The 16,537-nt window shown below is 34.1% G+C and overlaps 1 pseudogene; it reads left to right on the plus strand.

Moving 5' to 3' along the window:
* Positions 1 to 15,371: 15,371 nt before the first annotated feature.
* Positions 15,372 to 16,307, plus strand: LOC141497431 (olfactory receptor 7C1-like; annotated as a pseudogene).
* Positions 16,308 to 16,537: the final 230 nt, after the last annotated feature.

The raw sequence follows: 16,537 nt of genomic DNA on the forward strand, positions 1-16,537 counted from the left end.
ACCACTGACCTCAAGAATAGGTCAAGGAGGGGCAACCTGACAATTACTGGACTTCCTCTAAACAATGAAGAGAAAAAAAAAAAGCCTGGACTTAATATTACAGGATCTAGTGATGAAAAATTGCCGTGATATCATGGAACCAGAGGACAAAGTAGTTATTGAAAGAATGCATTGATCCCCTCAAGAAAAAGACCCTAAAATGTAAACACCAAGGAATGATGTGTCCAAATTTCAGAACATTCAGATAAAAGAGAAAATCCTGCACACAGCCAGAAAGAAACAATTTAAATATCAAGGAGCCACAGAATGGATTACACAGGACCTGGCTGCATCAACATTAATGGATCGAAGGGCCTGGAATGAGATATTTCAAAGAACAAGGGAGCTTAGAATGCAGCCAAGAATCCACTATCCCACAAAGCTGAGCCTTCTCTTCCAGGGAAAAGATGGACATTTAATGAAATGGGAGAATTTCAAAAATTCCTGATGAAAAGACCAGAGCTAAATAGAAAATTTGGACATCAAGCAGGAGGTTCAAGAGACACATGAATAGGTAAAAAAAAGGGGGGGGACTAAAAGAAAAAAACTGCTATCCAGTAATTTGAAACTGGCTATATCCCAGCATGGGGGAAAAGATTTTCATAAATCTTGAGAAATGCAACTCTAAAGAGATAATATACCTAGCCAGAAGTGATGGACATTCATGGCTTATCCATGAGAATGCTATCCAATGGGACATAACTGGCTTTAACCCCACTTGGGAGAAAGAGTTTAATAACTCTCAAGAATTTTAACTCTATCAAATAGAATGTACTCAGCTAGAAGTGACAGATACTCGGAATTTTCTATGACTCAGATAGAATGATCTAAAAAATACTGATGGGAGATGGGAGGAGGGAGGGGACTGAATGGGTAAATCTCATTACACTAAGAGGTACAAAATACCTATGGTAATAGAGGGGAAGAAGGGAGCAGATGAGAAACACCTGAATTTTCCTCTCATTAGACTTGGCTTAAAGTCAACCTACACATACTCAATTAAATTATAAAACATCTAACCTTTAAAGTATTAAAAGGGGAAAAGGGGAGGAGGGACAGCGAAAGGGAAGGGGAGTGGGGGAAAGGGGAACTAACAAAAGGAAGGGAAAGGAAAATGAAAAAGAGAAAGGGGAAAGAAAGGGGAGGTATGGATATAGGAGGGCAAAGACACTAAATGGGATGCATATTCAGAAACAAAATACTGGGGAAAACAGATAAAGGGGAGGAAGGGAGAAAATACAAAAGGGAAGATAGCATGGAGGGCAATAAAGAATTAGTAATCATAATTTTGAACATGAATGGGATGAACTCTCCCTTAAAATGGAAGCGAATGGCAGAGGGGATTAAAAACTGGAATCCTACAATATGCTGCTTACAAGAAACTCATTTGAAGCAGAAAAATACATATAGAGTAAAGCTAAAAGGTTGGAGCAAAATATATTTTGCTCCAGATGAAGTGAAAAAAGCAGGGGTGGCAATCCTTATCTCAGACAAAGCAGCTGCAAAAATAGATAGCATTAAAAGAGATGAGGAAGGAAACTATATCCTTCTAAAAGGTACCATAGAAAATAGTTATTCCAATACTGAATATATATGCACCCAATGAGATAGCATCCAAATTCTTAGAGGAAAAGCTAAAGGAGCTGCAGGAAGATATAGAAAGCGAAAAGCAAAACTCTGCTAGTGGGAGACCTCAATGTTCCTCTTTCAGATTTAGATAAATTGAATCATAAAATAAAAAAGGAAAGAAGATAAGGAGGTAAATAGATTGTTAGAAAATCTAGATATGGTAGACTTTAAGGAGGAAATTGAATGGTGATAGGAAGCAATATGCCTTTTTCTCTGCACTACATGGAACTTATACAAAAATTGACCATATTCTAGGGTATAAAAACCTAATGATCAAGTGCAAGAAAGGCAGAAATAGTGAATACATCTTTCTCAGATTACAATGCAATAAAAGTCATATACAATATTGGGCCAAGGAGATATAGACCCAGAACCAATTGAAAACTGAATAACCTCATTTTAAAGAATGAGTGGACCAATAAAATAATTATAGAAAAAGTAATTATTTTATCCTTGATAATGACAATAATGAAATAACATACCAAAACCTATGGGATTCATTTAAAGCGGCTCTTGGGGGAGATATTATAGCTTTAAATGCTTAAATGAATAAATTAGAGAAAGTGGAAATCAATGAACTAAATATGCAACTAAAAACTTGAGAAAAAAAACAGAGAAAAAATAACCAATTAAATACCAAATTAGAAATTCTAAAATTTAAAGGAGAAATTAATAAAAACAAAAGCAAAAAACTCCATTCAATTAATAAAATCAAAATTTGGTTTTATGAAAAAAACCAATAAAATTGATAAACCTCTGGCCAATTTGATTTAAAAAAAAGAAAGAAGAAAATCAAATTGCTAGCATCATAAATGAAAAAGGTGAACTCACCACCAATGAGGAGGAAATTAAAATAATAATTCAAAATTATTTTGCCCAACTCTGTCAATAAATTTGATAATCTAATTGAAATGGATGAATATTTACAAAAATATAAGTTACCCAGGTTAAATGAAGAAGAGATTAAATTCCTAAACAACCTTATCTCAGAAAAAGAAATTCAACAAGCCATCATTGAACTCCCTACGAAAATATCTACAGGGCCTGATGTATTCACAAGTGAATTCTACCAAACATTTAAGGAACAATTAGTTCCAATTCTGTATAAACTCTTTGGAAAAATAGGAGAAGATGGAACTCTGCCTAACTTTTTCTATGAAACCAATATGGTGTTGAAACCTAAACCAGAAAGAGTTAAGACACAGAAAGAAAATTATAGACCTATCTCCCTGATGAATATAGATGCAAAAATCTTAAATAAAATATTAGCAAACTGATTGAAAGAAGTTATCACTGGGATAATACATTATGATCAAGTAGGATTTATCCCAGGAATGCAGGGTTGGTTCAATATCAGGAAAACTGATAGCATACTGAATTATATCAAAAACAAGCCTATCAGAAATGATATGTTCATATCAATAGATGTTGAAAAAAGCTTTTGACAAAATACAGCACCCATTCCTACTAAAAACACTAGAGAGTATAGGAATAAATTGATTGTTCCTTAGAATAATTAGCAGTATCTATCCGAAACCATCAACAAGCATTATATTCAATGGGGAGAGGCTAGAAGCATTTCCAATAACATCAGGTGTGAAAAAAGGGTGCCCATTATCACCACTACTATTCAATATTGTATTAGAAATGCTAGCTTTTGCAATTAGAGAAGAAAAAGAAATTGAAGAAATTAGAATTGGGAAGGAAGAGACAAAACTCTCACTCTGCAGATCACATAATGGTCTGCCTGGAGAATCTCAAGAAATCGTCCAAAAAACTACTAGAAACAATTAGTTATTTTAGTAAAGTTGTAGGATATAAAAGAAAACCCTCATAAATCCCCAACTTTTCTCTATCTGTCTAGCAAGACACAGCAGGAAGTGCTAGAAAGAGAAATGCCATTCAAAGTAACCACAGACAATATGAAACAGTTGGGAGTCTATTTGCCAAGACAGACTCAGAAACTTTTGGAAAACATAAAATACTTCTCACAAAATTTAAATCAGATTTAAATAACTGGGCAAATATCAACTGCTCATGGATAGGTAGAGCTAATATAAAAAAAATGACAATTCTATTAAAACTAAACTGCCTATTTAGTGCCCTACCAATCAAAATTCCAAAAAAATTACTTTATTGAGCTAGAAAAAATTGTAAGTAAATTCATATGGAGAAATAAAAAGTCAAGAATTTCCAGGGAGTTAATGATATAAAGTGCAAAAAAGGGGGCTTAGCCCTACCTGGCCTAAATTATATTATAAAGCATCAGTCATTAAAGCTGTCTGGAACTGGCTAAGAAATAGAGTGGTGGACCAGTGGAATACATTAGGTGCAATAGCAGGAACTATTATAGTAATTTGCCTTTTGTTAAACCCAAAGCATCCAGCTATTGGGATAAAAACTCTCTCTTTTATGAAAACTGCTGGGAAAATTGGAAGTTAGTATGGAAGAAACTTAGATTAGATCAAAACCTCACTCCCTATACCAAGGTAAGATCCAAATGGATAAAGGATTTAGACATAAAAAAACAATACTATAAGCAAATTAGAAGATCAAGGACTAGTTTATCTGTCAGATCTATGGAAAGGGGAGCAGTTTGTGACTAAGGAAGAGATGGAGAACATCACCAAAAACAAACTAGATTATTTCAATTACATTAAATTAAAAGGCTTTTGCACAGATAAAACAACTGTAACCAAGATAAAAAAATGTAGCAAACTGTGAAATAATCTTTACAATTAATGATTCTGACAAAGGACTCATTTCTAAAATAATCAGAGAACTTAGTCATATTTTTTTTTAAAAATCCATTCCCCAGTTGACAAATGGTGAAAGGATTTGCAAAGGAAATTTACAGATGAGGAGATCAAAGCAATCCATGGTCATATGAAAAATTGCTATAAATCATTAATTATTTGAGAAATGCATATTAAAGCTTCTCTGATTTACCACCTCACACCTCTGAGATTGGCCAATATGACCAGAAAGGATAATCATAGTTGTTGGAAGTGTTGTGGGAAATCTGGGAAACTATTACACTGTTGGTGGTGCTGTGAACTCATCCAAACTTTCTGGAGAGAAATTTGGAACTACAACCAAAGGGCAACAAAAATATGCATGCCCTTTAATCCAGCATTACCACTACTGGGTTTATACCATGAAGAGATTATGAAAAAGGGTAAAAACATCGCTTGTACAAAAATATTCATAGCAGCCCTGTTTATGGTGGTAAAGAATTGGAAATCAACTAATTGCCCTTCAGTTGTGGAATGTCTTACCAAATTTTGGTATATGTATGTCAGGGAACACTATTGCTCTCTTAGAAGCCAGGAGGGACAGGAATTAAGGGAAGCCTGGAGGGATTTGCATGAATTGATGCTGAGAAATGAGCAGAACCAGAGAAATACTGTACACCCTAACAGAAACATGGAGGGTGATGATCAACCTTAATGGACTTGCTCATTCCACCAGTGCAACAATCAGGGACAATTTTGAGCTGTCTGCATTGGAGACTACCATCTGTATCCAGATAAAGAATGGTGGAGATCGAACAAAGTTCAAGGACTATTCCCTTTAGGGAAAAAAGATATCTTATTGTCTGGTTTTGTTATATTTTATACTTTTTGTTTCTTCCTTAAGGATATGATTTCTCTCTCATCACACTTAATTTGGGTCACTGTACAACATGGAAGCAAAGTAAAGAATGACAAATTTCTTTCTGTGGGGGTTGGGTGAGGGAGGGAAGTAAGATTGGGGGGAAAACTTGTAAAACTTAAAATAAATAAAATCTTTAATAAAAAAAGTGTTATTGTGAATAAAAAAATTCAGTACACAGGGTCAACTTTCTCATGATGAAACTCTTAATCCTTTGCCTGATGCCAAAGAAAAAGTTTTTCTGGTTTTGTTGGGCCTGGCAAAATTGGAGCTCTGATAATATTACCTTTAAGAATCTATGATCATCACATTAAATTGATCTACATGTGATCAAAACACAGTTTGCTTTTATGGTCATCCTTGCAATTATTACTCTCAAAAATAGGTCTGACCATTTCACTGCTTTGCTTAAGATGCTTCCATGGCTTCCATATTATAGCTTAAATGAAATTATATCTTCTGTGTCCTATAAAACACTTCAAGTCATATGGGTGAGATCTTTGATTTGTGCAAATTGGATTTTAAGTGAGGCAGAATTGCACAAAGACATCAGCCTCACTCTCTCTTCCAAAGTCATCATAGTTCAGTGGCAATACAGAGGCAAGACAAGTGGTGATAGCTTTAGACACAGTGAATGACTTTGACCTCTTCAATATCTAACCAAGTTCTAAGCATGCCCCAGTGACTGGTTAATATGCTTCATGACCAATAGAACAAAGGTTTTTCTTCTGCCCATTCCACCAGTGGAATACTTTATATGCCTGGGGTATCTGCCCTCTAAACCCAACCCAACAATGAATTTGAGACTCCCTAGGGTGCCCTCAACTTTTGTTTGTTGGGGGGGGGGGTAGGTTTTTACAAGGCAAATAGGGTTAAGTGGCTTGCCCAAGGCCACACAGCTAGGTAATTATTAAGTGTCTGAGACCAGATTTGAACCCAGGTACTCCTGACTCCAAGGCCAATGATTTATCCACTACACCACCTAGCCTCCCAGGGTACCCTCAACTTTATTTAGTTCATCTAACACCAAGTTTTCCAGGTTGTGATCACTATGTGTGCTAAATATTTTTAGAGCTACAGGTAAGAGTTAGGTGGCTCAGATGGACATCCAAGGTGAAAATAAGCTCTGAAAAGATCTCAGCAACCCTAGTACCAAAGGTACTATTTTCCTTGAACATGCCCTATACTTCTGATAGTATTGATAATATTCTTTTTTATAATTATGAATGGATACAAATAATTGTTAAACCAATTTTAAATTATGATAAAAAGCAACTAAAATGTCCATGCTCTATGAATAAGAAAACTTGCTGAGACAAATGTATCCCCAAAAATTATTCCATATATTTTACAGTATTCATAGGAGCACTTTTCATATGAACAAAGAAATGGACAAAAGCCATTTTTCTTTGAGTGGGGAAGCAATAACTAAAAAAAATGAGTTCAAGTATGCAATGTCATGTTGCACATTAGAAATGATAAATATGAAAAATTCAAAAAAATTATTAACATCATGGGGTTTTTTGGTGATTTAACAAATTTTGACATAATTTGAAACAAGAATGCAATAGAATGTGCACAAATAGTGCAAATGAGAAGAAACTAAAATGAAAGGGAACTCTGAACTAGAGTAAGGATCAAAAAAACTTATAATTTTTATTTTTTCTCATAATTATATATAAGACATCAAAATATATAAACTTATACCATTCTCATGTCCCAAAGGGTAGCTTCTGGGAAACCACAGTCTTTGCATTCCCTGGGAGTGTGATTGAAGAGCTGAATTCAACAAACCATTTAGATCATTGAAACAGGTCAGGATAGTTTTACCAAATTTATGACATCATCTAATACATGTGGAAATATAATTCCATACTCTGATTGTATCTGCTTGGATGAGGAGCCAAAGTGGAGCAGCTACCACTTGTAGAATTTGACTGAATATATATAAATCAAACTCACCTAAACCTGATAATATAGTATCTAGTTGTTCCAGTTACCTGAGGTAGTCTCCTGCTACAAGACAACACTGGTCATCCTGCTCCTATTATATGATATCAATTGTTTCAGTTCTGAAAAGGATAGTGAGAATGGGATCTGCACAATACCCCTTCACTTTAAACAAAAGTCTGTGAGAGTCATGTCATCACTATGTGATGTTGTGGTCATCTTTGATACCTAAGGACAAAAAACAAAATTATAAAATAAATCAATACCCTCTCCAACTACATATTAAAGGTGATGCAATAATGAAATAAGTATAGGAAAATATGAAGTATACAAGGAAATATAGAAGGACATTTATGAAATAAAAATGAAAGAAAAAGAGTTGGAAGAATGGCATTAATTACTACATATGAGAGTAAACATGATTGAGAATAAATGGGAAAAAGAGCAATAATGTTAAGGTAATTTGATCAGGGATACCTCTGAGCCCCATCAAATTAAGGAAATCTCCAGTCCAATTATGTATTCTCACCCACTGTCTTTTAAGTATATAACAGAAAGAAGAGTTCTTGAAATTATCCTGAGCCAACCCAGGACATACAGCCACCAGGGAGGGTTTAGATTCAGTGCCTAAAGAAACATACTGTGAAAGCAGATATGGAATTATCATGATGACTGGAGAGGATAATAAACAGACAATGACTATAAATCTCAATCTTTATAGAAGATAAGAGCGTTTTCAGTTTCTATGCAGGGTGATCCTACAATCACACTTTCTAGCCAAAGAGGGCAGAGTTCTTAGATTAATGTGAGTTCAAGGATAAACATGAATTTCACAATTTTTACATTCCACAGGAAAAAGAGAATTTCTTACATAGTTCCTGAATGTCATCCAGTTTTGGAGATAGAAGAAAGCCCAGTAGATCTCTGTTGTTGAAAGACTAAAGTCACATGGGGTGAGGGGATTTAAGAGTTTTGCATCTTATCACCGGCACTCTCTCCATTATAGTGAGCTCTTCAGACTACAGAGGAGCAAAGGAAAGCTTGTTGTTTGATTGGTAACATCAAAATATGTCTCCCTTCCTGAGATTAACATAATCATAGAAAACTGTAGAACTCTTTGAGAAAAAATCAGTTGGAATGAAAGAGGTTTGCCCTGGAATGGTCTTCAAGATTTTCCCAAGTCGAATCACTTTGCAAGCAGAGCTTGTGACTATTTAAGGATATTCTTGTATTTGCTAAATCTGGGTATGAGCTCCAAAGCAGAATTGCTTGAATATTTAAAATGTTTTCATTTCATTTATAAGCTCTTGTAAGTCTTTGCATCTACTGAATTTTCTCAGGATTGAAATAAAGTTTGCTTCATATCTCATTTTAATTTGATGCATTGCAGTTTTTATGGTTTCACTTGGTCTACATTTCAGAAATACCAGACATGAGTTGTATTAAAGTTTTATTTTGAATTTTTCCTAAGAATAAATTCTGAGGTAAGAGCAGAACAAGTAATAGAAGAAATAGTAATATTTGGGAAGTCAACTACAAAAATCAGAAAAGTACCTGCCATTTTGGTAATATAGCAGGCCACTCGACCATATCTTATAATAATAGTAATAATAATGACAACAAGAAATAGTAACAATAAAATAACTATATATATATATATATGTTGGCTAATAGTTCCCTTTATGTATATATTAGACATTACAAACCATATAATATTGGGTTTTTGAGAACTTGAAATGACTAAAAAAATTATTGATAATTTTTGTACTTGAATTAATTTCAATAGAGTTACAAAGAAATTTTGTTAGTTGAATAGAAGTTCAATGTTGATATTCAATATTTTTAAATATTAAATATTTTTTCAATATTTCAATATTTTTAAAATTTCTTGACTAGCTATAATATCAAATGAACTATAATTCAACAAAGTTTGTAGGAATAAATGCCTTGTCATAGAATGGGATTTCAAACAAATTTTATAGTACAATGGGGAGAAAACAAAATAAAAAAGACATATATATGAGAACCAATTAAATCTTGTGGAGATATTGGCCCAAGATTTGAAAGAGTTTAGCTGAACAAGAATACTGTCATTATTGATTGGAAATTATATCATGTGAAAGAGTACTTAGACTTATTATGATTAACCACAAAAGAGAGAGAATGAGGACAAAAATGAGGAAATCCACAGAGGCTGATTTGTCTCAGAAGAAACAAAAATATCCAGTGCTATGTGATTCTCCAAGAAGTAGTGAATTCCTTATTAAGAACAAAGTAGATGATTCAGATTGGGCCAAAGAAGTTCTTGTAAATCTTTCTCTCTCAAAAGTTACAGAGTTTAGAAACAAATAATTACATGGAAAACTGATCAGCCCTCATTAGGAAATTTTCAGGTCATAATTTCCTGCCCTATGCAGGTTGTATTATTATATTATTTTTCTAATGAAGAGATGGGGGAATTGAGTCTCGGAGGCACTAGAAATTTCACATATTCTTTCTTTTCCTCCACAAGATCTAATACAAACTATATCACATCAAGAAGTCTGCTCCTCACAGAGATATCAGTCCAACTGTCTGAAACTTTTCACAGTTTCTGGGACCCTGAATTTCTGCCTCCTTTGTCCTTCTTTCCAACAGTTACAATCAACCAAACCTGTTCACTTGGTGATGTTCAGTAAGTGATTGAATGTGGGAAGTTTTGTGAAGTGAGAAAAGAAAAGAGGAGGAAACAAAGTAAAAGAAAAGAAATATGTTGTTAAACAGAACTAAGTGGAGTCTCCCAGTCAGCTCATTCAGGTGATAAAGAAAACCTCATTCAGAGATTGGGGTGGCTTGCACGAGTTCACACAGCTGGATGATTGTTGGGTGTCTGGGGCTGGATTTGGGCTTGGGTGCTCCTGTCTCCAGGGCCAGTGTTCTGTCCACTGCACCACCTGGTCATACCTACAATTATTATTATTATTTTATTTTAATTTTAAGTTTTTTTCTCCCCTTTACTTTATCGCTCATGCAGGTCTATATTTTGTGGGTGGAGGGGGGGTATTATGTTTACTCTTAAGAATATTTTAGAAATGTATTAAAAAACATTTGTACAAAATAAGAATAAATAAATAAATTAAAAGAAAAGAAAAGCTCATTCACTACAAGGTTTACTTGAAAATCCAGAGTGCACCCTTTGACCAAGTTTGGAGGAAAACAAAGGGGAATAGCAAAATATTTCAAAGAAAAATAAACTACCCTTATACTCTGCATTAAGTTCAAGTTTCATTTTTGCATTATACTAGAACTAGACCAATGGTCTAATGATTTTTTTTCCCCTTGAACCCTGAACCACAAAACAGAGATAAAAAAATTTCCTATTGATTTATTGTTGCTTTTTTGACAGTTAAATGTATCAAATATAGCTCGTTATGCTTTTACAGACATTGTTACACAATGTAGGAGTCATCACTGCAATATATCTACACACCTTAGATTTTCTTAAATTCTTCAGGAAAACTTGTTTCTTTGACACTCATCCTTATCTATTATTCACTACAATAACCAAATATGTTAATGTAATTTCTATTGATATTTTATCATCTAACCATTTTCTATACTTGATCTTTTTGATGTCTCATTGCTTCTGATAAGGACAAGACCCAGTAATCTGAAATTCCTTTTCTATTATTTCTTATTCTATGAAATTTATTTCTTCCCCTCTCTTATCTTTCTTTCCTTTCCACCTTTCATTCCTATCCTCATTCCTCAACATGCTCAGTCTTTTGAAGAAAATAATTATAAAACAAACAAAAACATTAATATATGGAAATAACCACTATTCATAGATTTTAACTTATGATTAAGCTCCAGAAAGAATTTGGTATCAGGTTTTTTGGTGGTATATAATACAACTATAAGGTGACCTGGAAACTGAAAAATTGTCACTTAGTTATTGCATTTATCTGTCTCTAAGAATTTGTGAAATACTGGGTTGCAGAGAAAGCTAGAGAGAAGAGTCCAAATAAAGTTTAGAAGAGTGTTAAGGAACAGGCAAGATAGGCTATATGAAATGATAATGGAGGAAGGGGGAGACAACTGTTTTCAGATATTTGAAGGCCTGTCATGAGAAAAATTAGATGTGTTTTTTTTAAACTTAGAGAGCAAGAATAAAGATAATTTGTAGAAATTTTTTTTAAATCCAAAAAAGTTTTGTTTTAATGCATATTTGGGAGTAAATAACACTCTGAAAATTCATCTGCTCATTAACATGTAACAATTTAAAATTTTAAAATAAAGATCTGAATTGGTTCTTTAATTAAAGATATTTTTCTCAAAGTGCAAAAGACATTAAAATAATTTTTCAATCTTCTTTAACTCAAATTTGATAAATACATATATATTTATATAGAAACATTTATGTATGTTTACACATATGGATTATTATGTATACATATTTCCATAAATATGTGTATGCCCTTCAACTTTCTCTTCTTAATTATCTATTGTTCTCTACCTAAGTCACTAAGCTAATGTACTTTCTATTGATTTTTTTGTCATCTAACCATTTTGTATACTTGATCTTTTTTCTGTCTCTTGTTGCTTCTGATAAGACGCAGTAATCTGAAATTGCAATTCCATTATTTCTAATTCTATAAGATTTATTTATTTCCCTTGGAATATGTTTATTTATTTGTTTTCCTTGGAATACATATCTCTTAACATAATGGTGACAAGGGTATTGGGAAATAAAAACAGAACAACCTTTTTGGCTTCTGCTTTGTCCATTGCTCTCATTTATTTCTGTTGTCAGGAGTATCCAAAACAGTAAGGTATGACATAGGCTCATGTTTTAAATCGTAAATTCATTGCATCCATGTATTTGAATTTTTGTTTTAGACATTACCAAGGTTCTATGGGAAATTAAAACAACACAAAATTAGAAAAAATAAAGGTGATTTAAAAACAAAAAAGAAACCCTACAAATTTATTATTATTGTTGTTATTGTTATTATTATTAATAATAAGTCATAATTGTTCAGACCTGCTGATCTGATGCAACTTTACTCTGGATGATCCAGATATTTGTGAAAGAGTATTAAATTATGTTTTTGGAGAGGTGTGTTATTTTATGCCAATAGTTCCATAACATATATCATTAATCAACATACATTTCCAGGAGCCAGTTCTGATTGCCTGTTTGTTTTCTTGGTCACATTTATCTTTAGTTTTACTAATTTAAACCAAAAATTTACCAAAAACCCCACAACTTCTTAACTTTTCTATTTCTAATAAAAAATTAAATAGAAAATATTTCAAAGAAAAATAAATTAGTACAAATAAAACAGATATAGTGATTATAATTACTTAGCCATATCAATAATTCAAAAATTCATGTTCAATTAAGTTTTTCAGTCTGTGTATGATAGGGTTGGGAATTATCTGGTGGAAAGTCATGGAAGGAAATCATTCTGTACATCTTTTAGCAGAGGAAAAAGAGGTGAAAAGGAAAGAATGAAGATTTTTTTTTCCATTCCTTCAAGTTGGTACACTTATATGCCTACATTTCTGCCTAGCTAGAAGTTTGGACTTCATAGAAACATTTGAGTGCATGACTAAGGACACAGAGTATGTGTGGTAGGATGGCACTGAAGTACAAAGATCAATGCAAAGCAATACATGAATCAAATTGGTAGAACATTATAAGTTTATAAATATTAGAGAAACATCCAAACATATAAGGGCCACTCTCCTTTTCCCAAAGGGGTGTTCCTTAAAGGAATGCCCTATTTGTGGGGAGAGCTCAGATGAATCTTTGTTTTCCTACTGTCTATGCTTCTGAGTCTCCAGGACTTGTCAGCATTTCTTTGTATAAGTCCTTCATCCTCCCTGTATCACCCCTCTTAGTTCTTGAATTTGTACCCCATGCTCTTTGCACAGTGTCTGGAACATAATATTTGCCTAATAAATACATGCTGCCCACCCAAAACAGTAGGAAGAATTTAGTATATGCTTTTAATTATGAAGAGCATTACTTTTAGAATTTTCAGAGGTCAGTCTATTAGAAACCATTTCTTATTTACTCAGACTGTTGCTGATTTTTCCAGGTAGCTTGAAATTGTTTAAAGTTCCTAATTCTACTGCCAAGTTAAAAAAATAACTCAATTTTCTCTATAAACACTTTTCTAGATTGAATAGTGCCATTTAAATCTGACTCTATCCCTTTGCCTCACTCCTATTCTCATTGTTGAGTTCCTTCAGGCAATACTACATTTTGAACTAGAGCTCAGGTGTACCACTCTTTGTTCTCCTCCAGACTGTGCATCTAAGTTACTAGTCACTTTGTGATAGAACAGGTCCTTTTCCTCTCCCAGACTCCATTCTCTTAGTTCTTGAATTTGTAGCTCTACCTCTTAGCACAGTGTCTGGCACTGTTCAATGTCTAATAAATGCATGCTGCCTGCCTAACTAGGATGGTACGTGCTTATAATTCTATGGTTCAATGATTCAGGAATTCTCAGAGAATGTGTTCTTTAAGTTCTGTCTTTTTTACCCAGACTCAGCTCTGATTAGTCTTGTTAGGATAAAGAACACACCAGGTAATCCTGAATTGTTTGAAAATACTAACACTACCCTAAAATCTTAAGCCTGAGTCTATTCTCTCTAGAAACACCTTAGTAGATTTAATAGTTTCTTTTAAAACTGTATACATCTTCCATATTCTATTTTGTTACCCTGTGCCAGGTACTCCAGTGAGATTTTCTATTCCTTTTCAAAACCACATATAGTATAAGAAAGAAACTTAAAACAGACTAATAGTTGGTATGAACTTTAGAATGTAGAATGTCTGCTTTTCAAGGGTAGAGAGATTAGGGATCAGAATTTGAAGGTGTTACTGCTTGGAGTTCCCAAAACCCTATCAAGGTTGATGGAGCACAGTCTCAGAGAGACGCATATATAGCCCTAGATTATCACCTGGTAGCCTTAGCAATACAGAATCACCAAATACTGGAAGGTTGATCTCATCAATTATCAAGTATTAGTAAATACAATCTATATAAAAAAGTAAAAAGAAACAGAACACCTTAGCCCAGCATGCAAGACCATTATTCAGTATTCATGATCAGGAAGTTTCCAGACTATAAACTCACAATGAATCAGCAGGTATGAAGCAGACAAAAATAACCTAAATAAAACTTAATCTGTTAAGTTATGGGAGAGATAGCTTTGGATAAGAAAGAAGTGTTCATGCCATTGTTACTAATCATAATCATACCTAATCTGAAATTTTGTGTTTAGTTTTGGTTACCAACCCATGAGTCACTTGGAAAGCATGCAAGGGAGAGCAACTAGAATAATGAAGGGTCTCTGTAGATAATATGAAGGAACTAGAGTTACTCAGTCTGAAAGAGAGAAAATAGCAATATGATCTGTCTACATTTATAAAGTGATATTATGTGAGAGAGAATTGGAATTTGTTCTACAAGGACTCAGATGGCATAATGAAAGAATTAGATAAAATGTGGAAATATGGAGATTTTGATGAAATATAAAGAAAAATGATAGCAAGTCCAGAATGGAATAGGGATCCATAGGATGCTGAGAATTATCATTTACATGATTGTCTTCAAGGAAAGGTGATATACCTAGTTGTCAAGTATTTTTGGTGCCAGAATTTTTTATGGGGTAGAGTTCTGTTCTATGTGTCCTATGACTTCCGTTCCACTGCTATGCAATTTTCTTATTTCTGTTCAAACATCGAAGGCACAATTCCTTCAGTTATGCTAAATCACTGTCTTCTTTCTTTAGTGTTGTTTTCAAAAATGCTCCTGCACTTCCCATGGTATCTCCTACTTTATTCTGGTGCCCATTGGTCATTGATCTTTAGGGTAAATTTGATATGGTATTTCAAAGACAATTTGAACTCTTAGAAATCTTGGAGGTTATTAAATCCAAATCCTTTGTCTTCCATAAAGGTGGAATATAGAAATAGTGACTTATTTAAGATCACAGAGGTAATACGTGACAGCGTCTATTCTGAGTAAAGAATTCCTTCCCTTTCATATACAAGAGCAACTGATGGCCTTCTATTTCTCTCTTCCAGTGGAAAAGTCAACTCCATGATACCAAGAAACCAAACACAGTTCACTGAGTTTATCCTCCTATGATTTTCTGAGCCACCAGATCAGCAGGGTCCCCTCTTTGGGCTTTTTTTAGGTATGTATTTGGTCACTGTGGTTGGAAATTTGCTCATAAACTTGACCATTGGCTCTGACTCTCACCTTCACACACCAATGTACTTTTTCCTTTCCAACTTGTCCTTTGTGGATATCTGTGCAGTATCCACCACCATCCCCAAGATGTTGATGAGCATCTTGACACAAAACAAGGTCATCTCCTATATTGACTGTCTCATACAGATGTTTTTCTTCATGGGTTTTGCTAGTTTGGACAATTTCCTCCTCACTGCTATGGCTTATGACCATTTTCTGGCTATTTGTCACCCTCTACGATGTAGAGCCATCATGAGCCCTCACTTCTGTTGCTTGTTGTTGCTATTTTCCTGGATACTAAGCTTTCTAAACTCCCTTCCCCATAGTCTAATGGTAACACATCGTTCCTTTTGTACAAATCATGAAATTGAACACTTCTTTTGTGATCTTGCTGAGGTTCTCAAGCTCTCCTGTTCTGACACTCTCATCAATTATATGTTAATATATTTTTCTGGTCTAGTGTGTTTTCTCTCCCTTACAGGGATCTTTTTCTCTTATAGTCAGATCTGTTCTTCCATTTTGAAAGTCCCATCTGCAACAGGTAAGTATAAAGCCTTTTCTACCTGTGGATCTCATCTCTCTGTTGTTTTCTTATTCTATGGCACAGGGTTTGGGTTATATTTCAACTCCTCAACTAACTACTCTTTCTGGAACAGCACAGTTGCCTCTGCAATGTATGCTGTGGTCACCCCCATGTTGAATCCCTTCATCTACACACTAAGGAATAGGGACATAAAAGATTCCCTTAAAAGGCTCATTAGCAGGACAGGTTTCTCCCAGTGATGGAGCTGGTTTTTGGTCCATAGGATACATGTACTTGTGGCAAATAAGGAATCACTCAATTCTTTCCCCTCACAAATCCATCCTCCATTAAACCAGTAAAGTAATTTTTCTAAAGCTGAGATCTGACCATGGCATGCCTCCTAAGCAATGAATACTAATGATTCCCTGTTGTCTAAAGGATCAAATAGAAAATCCACTGTTTGTCATTCAGATTCCTTCATAACTTACTT

This window comes from Macrotis lagotis, chromosome X, assembly GCF_037893015.1.
Source record: "Macrotis lagotis isolate mMagLag1 chromosome X, bilby.v1.9.chrom.fasta, whole genome shotgun sequence".
In the NCBI taxonomy this organism is placed as follows: domain Eukaryota; kingdom Metazoa; phylum Chordata; class Mammalia; order Peramelemorphia; family Peramelidae; genus Macrotis; species Macrotis lagotis.